The sequence below is a fragment of the Macrobrachium rosenbergii genome, chromosome 42, assembly GCF_040412425.1.
Source record: "Macrobrachium rosenbergii isolate ZJJX-2024 chromosome 42, ASM4041242v1, whole genome shotgun sequence".
Classification (NCBI taxonomy): Eukaryota; Metazoa; Arthropoda; class Malacostraca; order Decapoda; family Palaemonidae; genus Macrobrachium; species Macrobrachium rosenbergii.
The window spans coordinates 22,222,497-22,242,911 of record NC_089782.1 but is presented as its reverse complement, the minus strand read 5'-3'; the positions used below and the strand labels follow the sequence as shown (position 1 = coordinate 22,242,911).

The 20,415-nt window shown below is 37.4% G+C and overlaps 1 protein-coding gene across 2 annotated transcripts in view; it reads right to left on the bottom strand.

The window, feature by feature from the left end:
• The window catches only part of dati (datilografo), a 1,058,780-nt gene that overhangs the window by 233,609 nt on the left and 804,756 nt on the right, over positions 1–20,415 (bottom strand). The gene's annotated exons all lie outside the window — the stretch shown is intronic.

The window sequence follows — 20,415 nt, the reverse complement described above, 5'->3', positions numbered from 1 at the left end:
TTCATTTCTTAGATGATTTCAGGAGCGGAAAATTGACAAATGCGCAAACGTCGTGCCGGCGTTGGTCAAGTTTCGACTTATGCGCAAGGTCGAACGCCCCAAAATCTAACCCGTTTAAGATCGTACATCCAAACAATGAAACCAAGTGAGGTCGGACACCCGGAAATGAACCTGCGATCTTACAGGAATCATTGAGAACATTATTAACTATACGAATACACTCTTGTGGAATCGGCCAATATGGCATGAACTTTTCAAACGCTCAACAACAATATAAAATGCCATGAATAAAATGAAAACAACAAAACAAAGACTGAAACTGAATATGGTAAAATAAAAAGTCTCTTAACTTGTCTGGGTTTCCTAAGAATAAAAAAAATCTCGTAAAAAGCAGACGGGACGAACGAAAGTATAAGTAGTTACTTAGAAAGAAGAGAAAGGTAAAAAGAAGGAATAAATATACGAAACTGACACGCGAATGCGAGAGGACAAGATGGGAAAGCATCAAAACAATCGCTCGTCTTTTACGAGAAACTAAAGTACAGTGACATTAAAAGAGGCAATTTGACTGCTAATGTGTTCTTCCTTGTAAATTTCAATTAATTATCAACCTTTATCCTCGTCTAAGAGTTAACAGGGCGAAAGCTCTCCTCCGACAGCAATCCTATTCTCACCGAGCTTTAATTCAACACCTCTTATAAAACCATAAAGTCTCAGAATACTCTTATCGCAAGTGGGAATAACGTTCTTCCGTTCCCGTGTGGATTAGCCGTCTTACAGCTCGGCCACTTAAGTCTTCCAACGCCGGATATAGGCGTGGATCAGGCTATTGTGCAGCTTGCAATTATCACAACATCCCTCCGTGCAATTACTGCTGTGTTCGCAACACCATCTTGTGGGCGCGAACAACGGCGACCGTAAGGATGCAGGTTATTTTCTCAGGACTGCGACGCTTTTCAAAACGGTTGGTTCCTAATCCCGAGGTTTTCTCCTTCCCATTCTCTCGACAAACCCGCGCGACGCGACATTTTCTCGTCTCTGATGATTGAAGATTTCCTATCGACGACCCTTCTCACGCTTCCAACGATCGGGGACAATCGCTAACGAATATAAATCTCCTTCGAACCTGAGGCACACGAAGAAGAATCGGCCGTCGGCGTTTCTCGTTTAACCAAGATTCAGGCATCGGCTGCGAGCGCGGTCTTCGAGATCCTATAAATTAGCCTTCATTTGTTTGGCTGCCAAGCGGAGGTTCGGCCGGTGTTCATTGCTGCTTCTCTTCAGATAACGATTACGGGACAAAGGGCGGTTATGCTTCCTTCGTTCCTCCTCCTGCAGCGTCACATCCTACGGATGATTTATCCATTGCACATGATTTTTCCTTTCGAAAGCCCCAGAGGCGTGGAAATAACTAACTGGTTTCTTCGACTATAGTCATTTGCAGGAGAAAAACTGCAGAGAACGAGGAGAAAAAAGGGCAAAAACCTGAAGGCTCCATCTGTCGCAAAACCTCCATAATGTATCTGTCGTTTTTCCCCCTGAACGACCCAAAAGCAATTTGCAAAACTAACTCCTTGCTATCTTCGCCCGACCGCAACCAGTTTGCGCTCGTTTAGTACTATGCAATTACTGTCAGCGGAACGACCAAATTGAATTGTTGAGCAGCTAAACGAGCCCAGTGGGCGGAGCTCGGCGTAAAGAATCATTGTTTCTGCGTCCATAACTCGTTTCGCCTCTACGTAAAGGGTCCCCCATTACTCATCCGGGGCTTCTAATTATGGGTGACTTGGTAATCGCCGAGGAAGACCGAACCAGACGGACGCTATGGTCTAATCTGATCCGAAATAGAAAGAGACCAAATATGGGGCGCCCGAACGAGATCGAATGGACAGAAAATTGCCCGGCGATAAAAAGAAAAAGATTAAAGGAAATTCGAGATTCTATATGTAGCCCTCACACAAATTATTTCATGAGCAATATGCGCTATCCCCTGACTGACAAGTTGACGTGTATCTTTTTTTTTCTTTTTTTATCTTCTTCAAATTGCTAGAGGCTAAGGTGCACAAAATCTTAATTTAACATTAATGGCGACCAAAATTCACATATATATGCAAATAGAGGTTAAACTAATTACACCTGGGTGGAGGTCAGGAAGTTTAGGACCCGGGAGAGAAAATATTTCATTAACAAGAAACCTCCGTGAAGAGTTTACATAATAATAAATAATACCAGTTATAATAGAAACCTTTGTTAAGGATAACAATAGTATCGCAAACTTTTGTAACAAGTATAGTAATAGCAAAATACAAATATTAATTCATTTCCTTGGCTACATGACATTCAGTAACAGGCAAACGAATGACTATTATCTCAAGAGACTTGATAAAGAAATAAAAGTTTTAGCTTATAGTATTTAACCTAATCAAACCTTATGGCAAAATCATGTACCAAATTATCACCAAGAAAAATGAATGACGTAATACTGTCCTTATATCTAAGAGACCGTCGAATCACGCTGAACATGTCGATAGGATAACTAAGAAAAAAAGAGAAGAAGAAGCGAAAGACAGAACGATAACCGTCGCATTAGCGGCGGAAGGCATTAGCGCAAAACGGAGACGGTCGTAACCGATAAACATCAGGAAACATCACAACCTCCCTGACACAAATCAACCAGAGGGACGTTCGAGCCGACAGACACCTTCGGAAGGTTTTGATCCACGAGCGCGTAATGCTATGGAAGGCAATATGTTATGGACCCTTGATATCTCCTTTGGATCAATTGACTCGGGAGGAAATTGATAATTCATTTCATTCCAGAATCGTGGAGTGGGGTCCCGGGAAGGGTGCTGGTGTCGGGATGGGGGTGAGAGGGTCAAGAGGGTGGGAGGCAAGGAGGGGTTCCTAGCAGGATGCAGCTTGATATCTCATTTAAGTCACTGACAAGATAAATATATACTCTCCCCTCTCCTGCTACCCCCACCCACAAATGCATTTCAAGTCTTATTCATGGAGAGAGAGAGAGAGAGAGAGAGAGAGAGAGAGAGAGAGAGAGAGAGAGAGAGAGAGAGAGGAGTGCTATTCGATCTCCCTCTAAATAGCTTTTTCAGGTTTACTTGCAAGCCATTAATTCAAACACTAAAACTGAAATTGGTATTATTATCCGTCTTTTTCCCCTCATCTACCTCTACTGTACTTTCCTATTGTTTCATTCACCACGCAGTACAGACACCGCGGCCAATGTCCGGTATTCACACAGTTGAAAGCTACTTGTATCTGTCATATGATTCTAAACCCAGTCATTTACCAGACGATTCCTACCTGAGGTCACACCATGTTAGCCTGAGGGATGTTACCGCACACTTTTTATGATGTTTAACACCTCCGGCACGCAGAACGTATTTATACAAATGGCAATAATATTAATACAGTTTAGGGGCCTTCTCCCTCAAATGACCAGGTAACAAGAGCAGAAATGACATGATCCATCCTCAGAGCGACACACACGCACACACACACACACACACACACACAAGCTTTTCAAAAGGGATGTTTAGCAAATCATGGGCCATCATAATCATCACCATCATTATCCGACTCGGATGGCAAAGCTAAGTGGAATTAGACCCTGAAGACGGGTTCGAGGTGTCTGGGCGGTTAGCTAATGACAGGAAAGGGTCTGGAAATGAAGGTGTAGCAAATTACACGTTGCAAGCAAATGCCTTCAGCACTTACACGCGCAATAAATCTATCGCCGCATGATGGATGTCGGTCGCCCTTTGATTGTCCTGGGAACAAAATTGCGGACCTTTGCAACATGTGCAAATGCAGACCGCATTCAGGGGCGTTATACTTCGGCAGTGACATCACACAAACACAATAGCTGTTGACGGGATGCCGAGATGAAAAGGGATTGAGCGTCAGGTCTTGCACGCGCTGCATCGCGACGCGCTCTAATTGAATGTATTAAGACTAAACAACCACAAATTGAGCTTTATACTGTCTAAAGTACTTTGCGTCGACGCTAGAGGACTGGGACACATAAAACGACGTTATGAAGAGGAGAGGGAGGAGGAAGAAGATGGGGATCTACGGTCATTTATTCCCGTTTCGACGGAGGGAGAGAAGTACATAAAAAGAGATCTAGTGGCGAAGGGCACATGATTATTATCCCTCGTGAGTAAAAATGAGGCACACCTAAACGCTGAACGTAGAAAAACCAAATTGAAATCAGCGAAAAGGGTTGAGGTGGCGGTGGAGGAGGAGGAGGAAGAGAAGAGAAGGAGGAGGAGGAGGAGGAGCAGGAAGGGAAAGGGTTTAAGGGATTCAGTTGCAAAGTGCAAGATACCTGTGTTAGAAAGGATGAGGAGGGGGGATGGAGGGGTGTGTTTCAAATGCCCTTGTGGGGGGGAGGATGGGGAGGAGGAGGAGGAGGAGGATAGAAATTGAGTAGGAAGGGAATAAGGAGTTGTGGTGTGTGAATGTTTGTGTGTATTTATGTGCGTGTGAGGAAAAGGTGTCTCCATCGAGGTGGAAGGTGACCACCTTGCCAAACTTGTTGGTGAAAGATCACGCAAAAGATACCGAGTGACCCTCTCCCACGCTCTCGGCCTCTCAGGCCAAAAGAAAAACCAGGACTCCTATTCCTCCTCCTTCTCCTCCTCCTCCTCCCCCCGCCTCCTCCTGCTTATCGGTAGCTCAAATTTATTGCTCGGCTCCGTCGTCAGATTGCTGCTTTCTGTTCCTTTCTGCTTCTGCTGTTCTGCTGTTGGGAAGTGATCAACAGCAATTTGGGAAGTGAGGTTGGTAGGAGATGTTCGAAGGTTTATCCTACATTATCGAGGGAATAGATAATTTCTACTGTGATCAGATCTGATTATTTGCTTCTAACAACCACTTTGAAATATGCGTTTTTTTTCTAAATCACGTAGATTGTGGAGTATATTTTTAAATGAGTTTGACTAAAGTGTAATTACTGTTTACGTGAGATCAAAATCGACACTTAGGATGCAAATAAGATAACGCAACTGCAGTACGGGAGACATCCTTATATTACTAAAAGACGTCTAATACGTTCTTATTATTCTGTCTAAAGTAACCCATGTTAAGTATGAGCGTTGACTGATATCATTCGGCATGTGAAAAGAGCTCCATTCTTAGAACTGTAATTCTGATGAAGTTTCTGACGTCATTCTTTCTCATCTTAATCGTAACACAAAACATGATTTCTTAATCGGTGGCCGAAGATACCTATCCTTCGTCCGCTTAATTCGATTTCGCTTATTTCTCTGGCACAAGGCAAGTAAAAGCAATGCTGCAAGATATCAGAACTGTCTAACCTAAATCCATACATGCTTGTAGAGGTGGTGTAGAAATATTTCAGTGGTAATGAGTTACTCAGCAGATTGAACGCACGGAAGCAATGAGGTTTCGTCTTTCGTGCAATTTGTAATCTGCCATTCATGATCGTAATTATCACATCATTATTATATAGTAATTTTATGCTTTTGCTGATTACCTCCACTAGATATTAAAAGTCTCCTAATGAATAATAGGGTGTTTACCCTTACATCTTTTATCACAGCGTTCGCTGACCTTTCGAATGATATACCGAACAGGCTAAACTTCAGCAGAAGTGAAGTTAAGCAAAATTGGATCTGGTAGGTACCTGGATGGGTTTCCACCAACACAATCAGCACGTAAGCAGCATGAACATATTATATATGTATGTATGTGTTTATATATACATACAGTGTATATAGTGTATATATATAATATATGTATGTATATACATATTCTATCTATCTATCTATCTATATATATACATATATATATATATATATATATATATATATATATATATCTATACTATATACTATATATATATATATATATATATATATATATATATATATATATATATATATATATATATATATATATATATATATATATATATCTATATATATATATATCTATATATATATATATATATATATATATATATATATATATATATATATATATATATATATATATACCGTATATATATTTTCTCACACATACCAAGCGTGACCATGACACTCAACCTTCCATCATTTCAGCAAGGCCTTCCCACCTCGGTCGAATTAAGCAACGCAATTACCGTCATAATCTTTCCCCATAACGCTTAGTACTTCGTTATATGTGTGTGGGGGTTTTTCAACAGCGACAATAAAAGCGGCAATTAAACTTCGCTTTGGATAGGAAAAAAAAAATCTTTTGTAATTAGTCTTCGTACATCCTTCTACATCTCCGGTAATCGCGCCAGTCAAGTGGTGGCGTACACAGCAACCACAAAAAAAAAAATAAAATAATGAATAAAAATGATGTCATAATCCACCAATGCTAAAATATTTAATTTATCAAGCTCACTCGATTTAATTTGCGAGACTATTTTTTTCCTCGGAAAGCATTTAATGTTGGGTTTTAATTTCCGTTCCTTCGAATGCATCAGAGCTTTAAAAGCTCGATGTGCGATTACAATTTCTCTAAGTTTTCCCGAACCGTTAATCAACCATTAATAGCTTTGAATCCTTCCGTATACCTACAGGTATAGAACTTGTCTCCTCCTGGACATATCTGTGACAGCTGAGAATTTCGGATTATTAAATTAAGTACACTGTCTTTTAGTCCATAATTCATCCTTATAGGGTGCACATGTTTTATTCGTTTCCCCATCTCTGATGACTGACATGCCAGCCAAAATTATAATTTCCAGACGCAGGTATCTGGAAATACCATAAACATTTCAATTGTAATGGACTACCGGAGTCATTTTTGCCGGCCGAAAACATACAAGCCTAACACGGCCTTCGAACATAAGCCTATTTCTCTCTTAGAAATAGGCTACCCTGACCATTGAATGGCACCACGATTTAGTGCGATATTCATAGCCGAACTAAAGGAATACTTGCATTACCAAGGCAATACTAACGGCTACAACAACGGGAATATCAACAGTAAGACTTAAAAGATCCTTAGGTACACCCTAAATCCCAAATTATGATTCAGAAATGAAGACATCGGGGATATTTACGTAAGAAGTCGGCCTTTTTAAATGTACCACAGATTCCGTTCTCACCAACTTCGTGTTAACGTTTGGGTACGGCATTTCAGGAATTTCCATTCAAATTTGATTTTTATATAAATCAACGGACGATAATGAACCTTATTTTGATTAATAACAGGGAATGACAACGCCTACTCAACCTGTTATTAAAACAGTAATAGAATCTATTTTCTTATGCTGTAAATAAACAGCCTAACATCTTAAAAAATAAAGCTGTGACTTTAGAGTAAAAAAAATTTCTGTAAAATAAAAATAAGGAACAGTGTGTATGTGATATATATAGTTTGTCCAACGGTCAAAATGACCGAAGATTAAAGATAAATGAAACACTGAAAATAAATTAGGCAACTTATAACTAGAACATAATGCAGTGATAACATAAAAAAATATACATAACATAAAAAAAATATACATAAGAGGAAAAAAACGGGAATTAATAAACAACCAACTTTGAAATACCTAAAAATTATAGAAACGAGGAAATAAAAAATATTAAGCCTTACATTAAAAAACACCTTAAATGAAAAAAAACTCTTAAAATAAAAAAGAATCATGAAATTTAAAAAAAGGGCATTACATTAATAAAAACCAGTTTAATTTTCTCATAAGCAAACAGAAGATGTCAATCCCCGCCCGGGCCATCTGTTTAGCCAGCGTAAGGGCTCAATGGGTAATTGCCAAAATTACAACGCAGGCGAAATTACAATGATTAAAGGAATAATTTGTATAAGTTGAAAGACAAGAGGAAGGATGAGGGGACCCGAGGATGGAGGAGGGTGAGAGGGGAGGGGGGAAGAGGAAGACAAGGCCAAGTTTACGAAAGGAGGAAGACAGAGGGAAGAAAATGAGTACAACAGAGGAGGGGCAATACTCAAAACAGACACAAGATAATGATGATGATGATGAGGAGGAGGAGGAGGAGAGATGATGATGATGATAATGAATGAGGGTGAGGGGTGGGCAAGGTTGGGGGGGGGAGAACTGGGGTGTAGGAGGAGGAGGGAGGGAGGAGGAGGAGGGTTAGCTGCTTCCATCAAGACCAAAAGCAACGAGACCTGTCCAACGCCAGCCGAGAAAAACCGACTTCGGTCCTTATGCGCTCCCGAAAAAAGACTGGAAACGAAAGGCGACCCGGCTCCGCCTCGTACGCCCTCGGGAGCGGCTCCGGCCTCCACCCCGGTTCCACACTGTGCCCCTCCGAATGCGTGAGGATCAGTCCAATTTTTAACAGCTATATGGACAAGGCGATGATTACGAAATAACTGACGGCGAAGAACGGCGAGGAACAACAGCGAAAGAACAACCAATTACCGCTAATCATGTCCGAGAAAATTAATCGATTGCAATTTTCTATTTCTTTTTTCTTTTTTGACGCTGCGTCTTTCCGACGTTTCCTTAACCAAAAGGTCTTTTCTATTATCCAAATGGCGTGCTTGTTACGCTATGTATATCCAATTATCCTTGGATTGCTTACGATACTGATATTCTATAGATGGCTAATTATCGCGGCACGGCTTACGAGGCTAAATAACCTATGAATATATAATTATTCCAAGATTATTACACAACTGCTATTTTGCTGGCATTCAACCGTCCTATGATGATTTAATCACTCTGGAATCTTAAATACTCGACGAGACCAGCATAAAACTCCAGCAAGAACCTATTGTTCTTACCATAGGAAAATACTCATTTATAATCGTGACCCTAAAACCTTACTCACTTGAGTGTTTCACCTTAGTTTACATATAATGGAAACACTAGAAAAAATTTTTTTAGTGAAAAATAAAAAAAAACGAAAAAAATCTATCAAGCCATCCCTCCCGTCTGACGGTAAATCCTAATATAACCAGGGTCAGCGAAGGAGGGGCCCTGACACTCGATCATTAAAATCTCCTAAACTGAAAAGAAATAGAGAGAGAGAGAGAGAGAGAGAGAGAGAGAGTTCACACGTTGAACGTGCATTTCTGCACTATGTGTTTTTCATACCTGTCCTATAATCTGTGAGAGAGAGAGAGAGAGAGAGAGAGAGAGAGAGAGAATGTTTAGCTAGTTAGTTAGTTAGTCCGTATAAGTTAGCCATTGCACTTCTGCATAGTGTTTTTGTACCAGCCTAATAATCTGAACGAGAGAGAGAGAGAGAGAGAGAGAGAGAGAGAGAGAGAGAGAGAGAGATTTAGCTAGATAGTTAGTTAGTTAGTCCATACGTTAATCTGTGCATTTCTGCATGGCGCTTTTAATACCAGGCCTAATAATCTCTGCAGAGAAGAGAGAGACAGAGAGAGTGATAAAACAGGTAACTAAATGATTGTATATGTAAATGACTCTACCTGTGAGGCAGCGACCTAACAAGGAGACGAAGTAATTACCCGTAAAAAAGCAAGTCCTTATATGAAGCCCTCAAACCAGATACCATTTAGCAGAGAATTAGGAAGAAAAAAAAAAAATAACGGCTCAAGACTCATATGCAAATCGATGTAAATAAAAAAAAAACTGACCATTTATGTTTATAAGTTATCAATCAACCAGCTGGTTCTGTAAGGAAAAATACAGATAGGAAAAAATCTCTCTCTCTCTCTCTCTCTCTCTCTCTCTCTCTCTCTCTCTCTCTCTCTCTCTGGCGATCTGCAGTGAATTACAGAGCATGAATATTCATTCTCTATTTTTTCAACTTAGTTATCGTAATTACACATATTTGCATCAGCTGAATAATAGCCTGGATTTTTCTCCTTCTGGATAAATTCTATTAATACCTGTAAAGGCTTTGGACCAGCGTCAAATTTATGTTCTAATAGCAGAGTGCCTGAAGGTTTTATCTCTCTCTCTCTCTCTCTCTCTCTCTCTCTCTCTCTCTCTCTAAGTTAACAGCTCAATTTTATACATTATGATGCTAACGGCTAATATACACACCATCGATTAAATTGCTAGCAATTTTCTTAACCGATGTTGTGAAGGATATGACGTTTGCATAAGAACAGGAGTGAGTGGTTCGGATCAGCAAATATTGTATATATATAAAAAAAAAAGATCCTAGATAATTTTCTAAAAATCTAAAGAAGTTCCATAGCATAAAATTTACATAAAAACCAACTCCATCGTATTTTCTTCTTTTTTTCTAATTTCACGCACCAAACCTGAATATACAACAATACTAAATGTTTACATTTTCATTTTTGAGATTGCTATTAAATTATCCTCCGGAGATTACTTCCCGTCCTGCAATAAGGATACGTTTCCCATGATAAGTGTTCTTTTCCACCTGGTAAATGTAATTTAACATATAACGTCGATTAATTCAACAACAGATCAATCAAATGTTTCTTTTAAAAGATCGTTTGTGCCTACCTAAAGGCAGTTTGGAGAATTACATTTTTCATCCATTTTTCCACGCGATGCAGAGCCTACAGCAAAGAAAAGTTAAGTATACTTTAGTTTAACCAGACCACTGAGCTGATTAACAGCTCTCCTAGGGCTGTCCCGAAGGATTAGATTTACTTTACGTGGCTAGGAGACCAATTGGTTACTAAACAGGGACCTACAACTTATTGTGGAATCCGAATCACATTATAACGAGAAATGATTTCTATCGCAGAAATAAATCCTCTAATTCATCATTGGCCGGTCGGAGAATCGGGCATGGGCCAGCAGAGTGTAGCCGAGAACGATACCGACCCATCCAATGAGGAACTGAGGTTACTAAACTAATCTACCTTTACTCAAGATTCATAAGCAAGAATTTTATCGTTAGCCTTATTACTGTCAAACTATTATTATTTTCCAATGCGAAGGTATACTCCTTTTCTCATATCAAATCAAATAACCCTCCTCATTCAAACTACATTCTAAAATCAACGAAAACAAAAAGGACACGGGAAACTTAGCGGTGAGAATTATTGCGACTGAAATCTGTAAATCAAAATTTGTTGTCAAAATTTTCCACCTTGCAAAATCAGCGATGAAATCAACACAAGAACCTTAAAAGAAAGTTCTCTGAGGAGAGAAAGAACGACCGTAAAAAAACTTACTGACACTGAATAAAACCTGAGATCTTGATCTTACACGTATCATATTAACACACAGGTAAGCAAATGATAGATTAGTAGGTAAGAACACACCTTTATCAGAGAAATGAGACATCCAGTAACAAAATATGGACCAACTTCATATGGTGTACAAGTTTCTGCTGGGTATATATATATATATATACTCTTCCCCATCCAAACACATCTATAGAAGCGTGAAACCTCGACTGGAAATAACATTTAGATCTACAAATTTAACACAGAAAGCGCATGCACTATATTTATATCCATGACGACGAGGATTTTATAAGCAATGTAAAACAAACACCATTAGCAATAATAACGAGCGTTTTTTCAATCAATGGAAAAACAATGCCAAAATCAACACTATGAACAACCATTGAGTAAATGTAGCATTAAAAATATTCCCTGGTGAACACATAATAAATGAAGATGTCACAGAAGTATAAAGCGGTAAAGCCTTCTGATCTGAAGTTGGAAATATACAATGATCACAATCTGACATCCTTAGATAGCGCCATAACTACACATTAAAGCTAGTCAAAACTAAATTTTATGAACATTCCGTTCTTGATAAAAAAAATTATTTCCTTGCTCAAGTATTTTAAAAATTAAAATCTGCCATGCATCAAGTACAAACTGGCAGTCATTAACCATCTAAAGCCCAAAAAGGAAAGAGCCTTAATGCCTATAACGTCTAAAGCCCATACAAAAAGGAATCTAAAAGCCTATGACTTCTAGATTGTCAGCTTCTCAATCCCAGGTATTAATGATCTACTCACAGCCTTTAGAGGGAGACAGTATGAAAAAAGGGGGTATTAAAATTTAAAGAAACCGGTGGATGAAACCAGCCCAGTTTCATTGAGATAAATAAAACACCTAAAGAATACCATACTGTGGGAAAGGGGGAGAGGGCTAGGAGGGGAGGGAGGGGGCCACACCACAAGGGGGAGGGAGCGTAAATTAGGAATAAACAATAGAGAGTTCAAAAGCCAAGCCGGAAGCAAGAAGAAAGTGTAACACCTAAAAATGAAGATTGTCTGAGTGACAAAAATAAAAGCCCCTTCCAAAATCTTCAAAGGCCAATCACCACGGTTGCTTGCGATTCTTTTTTTTTTATTTTTCTAAATCATGCAGTCACCCAGGATGTGGGGATAATAAAGACAAGAAAAAGATTGAAAAAAACAAGAAATGAAAATAAACATGGAAAAGCAACAATAGCAGCATATCTACTCAAAAGAGCACAAAATGCTCGTTTAGTAAAAGTTCAGACGTATATGATAATATTCATGTGAGGATGAGAATCTGAAAGGAATCTTCGATTTGAGGGGGAACACAGACATTTCTCTTATTAATTTTTTTGTTTTGTTTATGTTTTTTTTTTTATTTTTTATGTTTTGAAGTACGACACTGAAGAACTCGGAGCTTACCTCGTGTTCCCGTTTGAAGGGAAAATATTGCATCTCTGGTGGGGGTGGGACATAGTCTTGCATTCCATACATGGCGGCGGCAGGTTTAGAGCAGAGATTTTAATGAATTCAAGAGACAGGGAGCACAAAATACTCCAATGGATCTATTTGAACTAAAGGATATATATAATTTTTTTTTGGCTGCTGGGAAATTTCTGGGAAAGTTTAAGGTCAGTGGATTGCTAATTTATACTTATAGAACTTTTTCCTCTCTTTCATTGATTACAAAAGGCTGTTGCTGAAGGTCTGTGTCGAAATTTGTTTCCTTTTTTTAAACTTTTTTGAACATGGCCATTGTCTGAGATAAAAACATGATTGTAACAGTTTATTTTCATCTAATAAACATCAGGAGAGTCTTTTATGTTCCTATCTCGAATCAGCATGATGAGTCTACACGTGACAGAGACATCGAAAAGTTCTGTTATTAATTTTTTTTTAACTTGACTTTGTTAATTTGAGTTTCAAAGCAACAACGACCTTGTATGTGTCTGTCTCTCTCTCTGTGTCTTCAAAGTTCCTCCGCTTCACACGATCTGAACACGACTCTTAACTTTTGCGTTCATGAAATCAAGAGAATGGCATCACTGCAAATCTTTTTTATGATTATGATTACATTACTTTTGACGGAAACATCATCACTAATACAGCACCACTTTACAGTATAGGTTACAGCATCTCTGAGCGTCGGAAGTATATGGCTTCGCACTTTGCTGTACGTCGCTTACAAATATTGCACTGGAGGAATTGTAATATTTTTTATTTTTAGCACAAACGATATAGCACCAACATGTTCTTGAGGGTCGAGAGTACTTTTTAGAGTTCTTTTTTTTTTATTAATTATTATGCATTCGTTGATAGTCGATTCGGGTTTTATAGTTCGTTAAACTGTTGTCAAAAAAAGAGAACAATACATGTTATATAAAATTTCCAGAGTAAGAATATAGTCACAAAAGAATATATAATTCAATATACAATGAATGATAATGATTTTAGATTGAAAAAAAAAATGAGGGCAAATGTTCATTGAAGAATGCACCAACTCACATCACTTCATTATACAAAAATATATAAATAATGTCTAATTATTATATCTATACATATATATATAAATACATATATATAATTTCATTATATTGATGTACTCTTATTTATATATATATATAAAATCTTACATAATGTGTATGTATTCATGAAAAAATATCCACCACTAAAAAAATCTTTCTTCCTTTGCTTTATCATCAATCATGAAAATACTGGGTTTCCAGATGGCATCATTTGCATATAGCATGAGAGCATGAAAAGGTGTATGTGAATGAATGTACGTACATTGCATGACCAGAAGGTAATGAATATCATAACATACACAGGCAGATATACATACATACACATACATATATATATTTAACTTATATATATATATATATATATATATATATATATATATATATATATATATACATATACACACACACACACACACACACACACACACACATATATATATATATATATATATATATATATATATATATATATATATATATATACTCTCTCTATATATAAATATATATATAGGGAGTGTTTGAGAGAAAATATTCACAACAATCGATGCAAACACATAAATTCAGCTGCAGATTGTGGATGAACTTAATATTGCCAGACCTTTGTCCTCAATGACAGCCACGCCTGCACCTGGTCATCATCAGCAGTGCATGGAAACACCGTCTTACCGTGCTGTGATCTTCACCTCTATATGCTACTAGCTTCCTAAGTACCAGGGCCCTTCCTTTCAAAAGTCACATTCACGCCACCTATCAAGAATTTTGTGAGTCGTCCCCTCCTTTTTAAACCAAATATTTTCTTATAGATGATTATCATTAAATCATCTTAAAATGCTACGATTCATCCTTTTGCCAGCGCTAAATTTTTTCTCCACTTCTTATACGAATCTCTACACTTGTAATTTTCAATTCTTCCAGCACACAAATGCTAGGGGAAACGGTTCTTCTCAGCCTGAGATACATCCTTTTACCTAAGTAATGTTTTTTTTCACTTTTCAGTTTTTCTTACACATCATATTCGACGGAAACAGTAAGTCAATCTTTTTACTTTTCAGCTTTTCTTACATATCATATTCAGGCAACAGTATATCTCAACAGCTTTTACTATATACCCATCATTGGCCTTCAACATCCGCACCTTATTCCAATAACGGAGAGTTTGCTAAACAATCTTTATATGATACTCCTTCCTGGCTTTCCTAGTCTCTCCTAAGTCTCTTCCCAGTCACCTGCACACACCCTCCTGCCTTACTGGCTTCCTTTGCTCCGCATCTCGCTACTTCTCTCTTTCTACCATCATCCGTTACCATTATTCCAAAATACCTATACTAATCATCGGGTTTCATTCTAATACTATTCATATCAACATTCGTTCGTCTATCTTCCCATGTTATGACATTTTCACGACTGTTGTAATGTATTACTTATAACTTGAAGCTCGGCATTACTTTCATTGTGGCTTAAATAATATTACACGTATTGCATACTTTATATATATATATATATATATATATATATATATATAGATATATATATATATATATATATATATATATATATATATATATATATATATATATATACTATCTATATATAATATATATACATATATATATATATATATATATATAGAAATACAAACCGATAAGCATATGATAACACATTAATTTCCCACCCCCGGAGGCAGCAGCACGCATAAATTATACATTTGTCCATTTAAAAACACGCACCATATTCATTAAAACCAGAACGTGGTCCGAACAAAAAAAAAAAAAAAACAAGGCCCCGAGATTTTTTCCCTTTAATAATAAAATATGCGTATCTCTAAAAGTAATCATGGCATTTTTCCTGTCTTAATATATCCACGTCTAAATAATAAGCTGATATCCCCGTCAAATTAATAAGTTCGTAGCTTCCCGCCAAATAATTAGGTAATATTTCCGCTCGAAATAGCTGGTGGTTTCCCCCCTACCCCCTCCCTGTGGCCCCTTCTCCATGGGGTAGCCCACCGACCCCCCACCCCGTCCCCTTCCTCTCAGCGTGCTATGGATCCTTCCGAAGAATTACGGGGTAACTTGTTCCAGTCGATTTTTTTATTTATATTTTTTTCCGCCGCACCGTTTCATAAAACTGGAGGAATATCATAATAATAATTCTCCCTAATTATCATAAAATAATCATATTATCCGGGATGACTCATTTTATTCGCAATGGGAAGCACACGCATAAGCTTTTGCGGGAGGTTCTTCTTCGCAGTTTTATTTCGCTTCTTGATTGTCCTTGCAATTTTGCAGCATGACAATGGATCATACGTCCTTTTTTTTCGCCTCACTTTTTCTTTTGATCGATGTTATTGCCGTAATGTGCCGGCGGGGTTTAGCGTAAGAGGCTTAGTTACTTGTCACATCTCGGTGGGATGGTCATACATTTTGCAAATGAGATGCGTAAGTTCATGGAGCATTGGCAATCAAGGGAGTTACGGAAATCATAAATATATATGTATGTATGTAATGTATATATATGTATATATATAGATACATATATATATATATATATATATATATATATATATATATATATATATATATATATATATGTATATATATATATGTATATAAAAAATATCATTGATTACAATATTACATACATTTGCACTTCTGCTTATATATACATATACATATACATATATATATATATATATATATATATATATATATATATATATATATATATATATATATATATATATATATATATATATATATATAATGTCTGTGTGTGTGTACGTATGTGTGTGCGCGTGTGCGTAAGAGCCCCTAACAGGCGTCCGTACAAGATACGCCTAAATGTATCTGTAAGTGAGGGCGCGAGTGCGTTCGTGCGACCGCTGCTCCCTCCGACGGAGTGTTGATGGGCTTGCAGAGATTTAATCTGATGAATTATATTGTCATCAGGGCCGTAATCGCAGCTCACGCACTTTAATTGCCATTACTAATTACTACTAATTACTAGCGACACTCATTCTACTCCGGTCTCGCTGCACTTCACTAATTACAAAATCAGCGAGGGAGCGAAAGCGGTAATCAGCACTTGAATGGCACCGTAAGCAAGGCCTCCTCCTCTCTGCCAATTCCTCCTCCTCCTCTTCTTCTTCTTCTTCTTCTTCTTCTTCTTCTTCTTCTTCTTCTTCTGCCTATTATGCGGACACAACATGCGCCCCGCGCTGCTCTTTAGTTTTCTCGCAAAGAATTTCATCTATTCTTACTCTTCTTTCACTTGACGAAAGTTTACCTCAAATTTGCCTTTCCTTTTTACTTTTATTCTTCTTTTCTTTTCATCTGTTTCTCCTTCCAATCTGCTCCTTTCTACTCATACTAAGGACTGCCTGTAATCTTGTTTTCGTATCTTGCAAGTTATTCAGTCAGAATGAGTCAGCGTTCTCCATTTCTATGATCAATATTTTGTCTTCTGCTCCGTAAGTTCTCCTTCCGTCCGAGCTGTCTCAACGTTACATTGATTGCCTATTGAATTCCATCGCCGTCTGAATAATTTACTTTCTTCAGTTTATTCAAATAACGTTCATTTCATTCTAATCACATTCTTCATTCATTTAATTATACTGGCATTTTTTATATTGCCTTCGTCCGTCTTTTCAATTAATTTATGTTGCCAATTTCCCTCTTAACATTAACTGCTTGATTCCGTTTTCATTCTTAATCTCTGGCTGCTTGCTTTATTTTATTCTTTTGTATTTCCACTTCGTTTCTTGTACAGACTTCGTTGTATTCAGTCCTTCTTACATTCTTCATTTTATCTTCGTTCTTGATTTCAACTTCTTCACTAACTTCATTCTACTCTATTAACATTCTTAAGCTACCTTTATTTATAATTACTGTACATTCTGCTGCATGTTCTATTCACATTCTTCGTGCTTCCCTTATGTATTGTCCATTGCTCCAATTAGCATTCTTCAAATTCATTTCGTTCTAACATTTGTAAAATCTATGTATACAGTCTTCATCTTGTTCTATTCACATTATTCATTCTCGTCTATTTACATTCTTCACTTCCTTCGATTCACGTTCCTTATTTCACTCCTTTCGCGTCCCTGCGCTTCTTCCGTAAGTGGAGCCAAGTACGAATCAGCGAATACATTGTCCGCCTCCTTTCGTCTCAATACTGCCTCCATTATACGGTTTTCAGGACTTCCTAACGATTCCTATTGTAAAACTGAATTTCTTAAGCCGCTATATTATATTCATCATGCTCATACACACGCACGCGAGCATAATTTCAAACATACACACACATATGCAAACAGCGTTCATCTACATATGAATGAGTGTGTGTAAGGTGTATATATGGCATATAGGTTATAAACATTATTATGATTGATGTTAATTTATGTTTGTGGTAGAGACGTTACGTATTATTGTAAACAAGATATTAGTAATGAGAAATCGGATATTCATTCCATAATGCTATACCCCAAAATTTTAGAAATCATCCCAGCAAGCCCAAATACCAATTTTCATCATCTCCCTTTACGTAATTATGCCCTTGATGTTTTATTGGAAACCCCTACGACAAGGAAAAGAAAAACAAGCAAACGGACAAATAATAAAATGTAAATGCTACCGTAAATAATAGCAACAGTAACGAAACTAATCAGAGAAGAAATAAGAACGATGATAACAATAGTAATACTTCACAGCCGTAAAGAGGGTCGTTTTTCAAAGACATGATCCTCGTCACATGAGATTTCCCCTTATTTATACGAACAGCACAGCAAACAGCGCCCATAGCGGAAAGTGTCATTAAAACTTCGAAAAAAGAAACACACCCAATCGATAAAAGTGAACTCCGTATATTCTCCATATCGACAAATACCGACAACTTGAAAAAAAGATAAAAAACGGGGTCTGAAAAGTCTAGACATTTTGGGCATAATTTTGTTCAAAAACTTTTCAAAATTGGAGCCAACTCACTACTAAAAAGTTTCAAGTTTGCAAAAGTTGGATTTAAACAATTCTGTCGAAGTGGCTTTGGACATTAGCCTGGCTAGGAAAAGGAAAATGCATCATTTACATACGCGCCTCCGTGAGCATGCAGGGACGCTCTTGTGCGCATACACGGGTGATTTCACGCGCATTCACAGACTTCAGTCAATAGTATAGCAAATCTGGATTTTATTTAATAAGGCGATGAAAACTAAATAGCCATGTACATCCACCTTATCTGAAAAACCATAAGTCGTGAAAAGGAAATTAGCCATGAACTAATATTCGCATTAAATACCTTTATAACTAATTATCACACGAAATGAAATTTTAAACCAGCATCACTTAACGAAATTTATATTTCAAAGCTGACTGTTTTCCAAAGTACAGACAGTCAATAATCAAAATACTCAGGTATATAATTCAGGAGAACCGATCTTTCAGACCGCAAAAATTTCAAAACCCTCTTCCATACAGCAAAAGCGTTAAACGCAAGCATCCACAGGATTTACCGATTGTATGCAAATAATAAATTACATCCAAATACTTAACACCAAACACAAAAAGTGAGAACGGTTCACTCGATTTTAAATACACAATTATTGTTTGACTGCTTACACGATATCGATAACCATTTAATATTCACAAAATAAAAGTCTCTCTTTGCGTACGCTCAAGAAGATCAAAAAGCAAAATATCTGCAACAGAAGAAGAAGAAGAAGAAGAAGAAGAAGAAGAAGAAGAAGAAGAAGAAGAAGAAGAAGAAAACCGGCTAATATACATGGCCGGTTCATCCAAAATTCAAAAGTATTTCATATTGGACACCGAAAGTACTTTTTTCCTGCGCACGTATATTGAAGTTTCTACTTCGTCTCTCCGAGATGAAATAGGATATGAAATATTAATGCAAAAGCCAAAACCAGCCTAGAACTGTTCAACAAAAGTTTAAGTTACGGTCAACACGATGAACCCGCCAGATGCGCGATGCTTCACGATGCTTTGCCACTGACGGCGGTGGTGCTTGGGAGAGGCCGAGGGGAGAAGCAGCAAGGAGATAGGGCCTTCGTCCCTAGATCGGCGCCGAAGTGGTAAAAGCCGATTTCGGGGAAAAATTACGCTTTTCCAAATATGGCCTCTGCAGCGAAAACACAAGCAACTTTCAACGCTTTCTCTCAAAGATATGCAACAAACAATCGGCTATGCTCCCTTATTACTCAATATTATAAAGACGGAAAATTTTTTTCAAATTCATAGATCGATTTTATTACAAAAATCATCGTTTCGGTGAACAAATAAACGAAAAACTGATACTACAACACACAACTGCGATCCTCTTGCAAAACGTTCAAAAATACAAATGAAAGGAAATCAAAACAACCAATTGAAATCGTTTAAGAGCGATTTCAATCCGATAAGATCTGCAATTCAACTACGATATACAAATGCGATTTCTCTGACTTCACCTAAGCGTCATTACCAAATTCGATCTGAACTCTGAGTAAAATCACTCTCCACAGATATTCTTTAAAACTTTAAATTATCCAATGAGTATAAAACACAGTTTTGTATTTAATAAAAAGCATACTTTAACATACACACAACCCTAATATATACATAGCGATTCTGTGTGACTTAATTTCAAAGTCCTCTTCAAGAGTGACAGGAAAAATCATGATTTCCCCGGCGATATATTTTGGTATCTCATGCCGGGCATTGTACTGCGATGTTTGG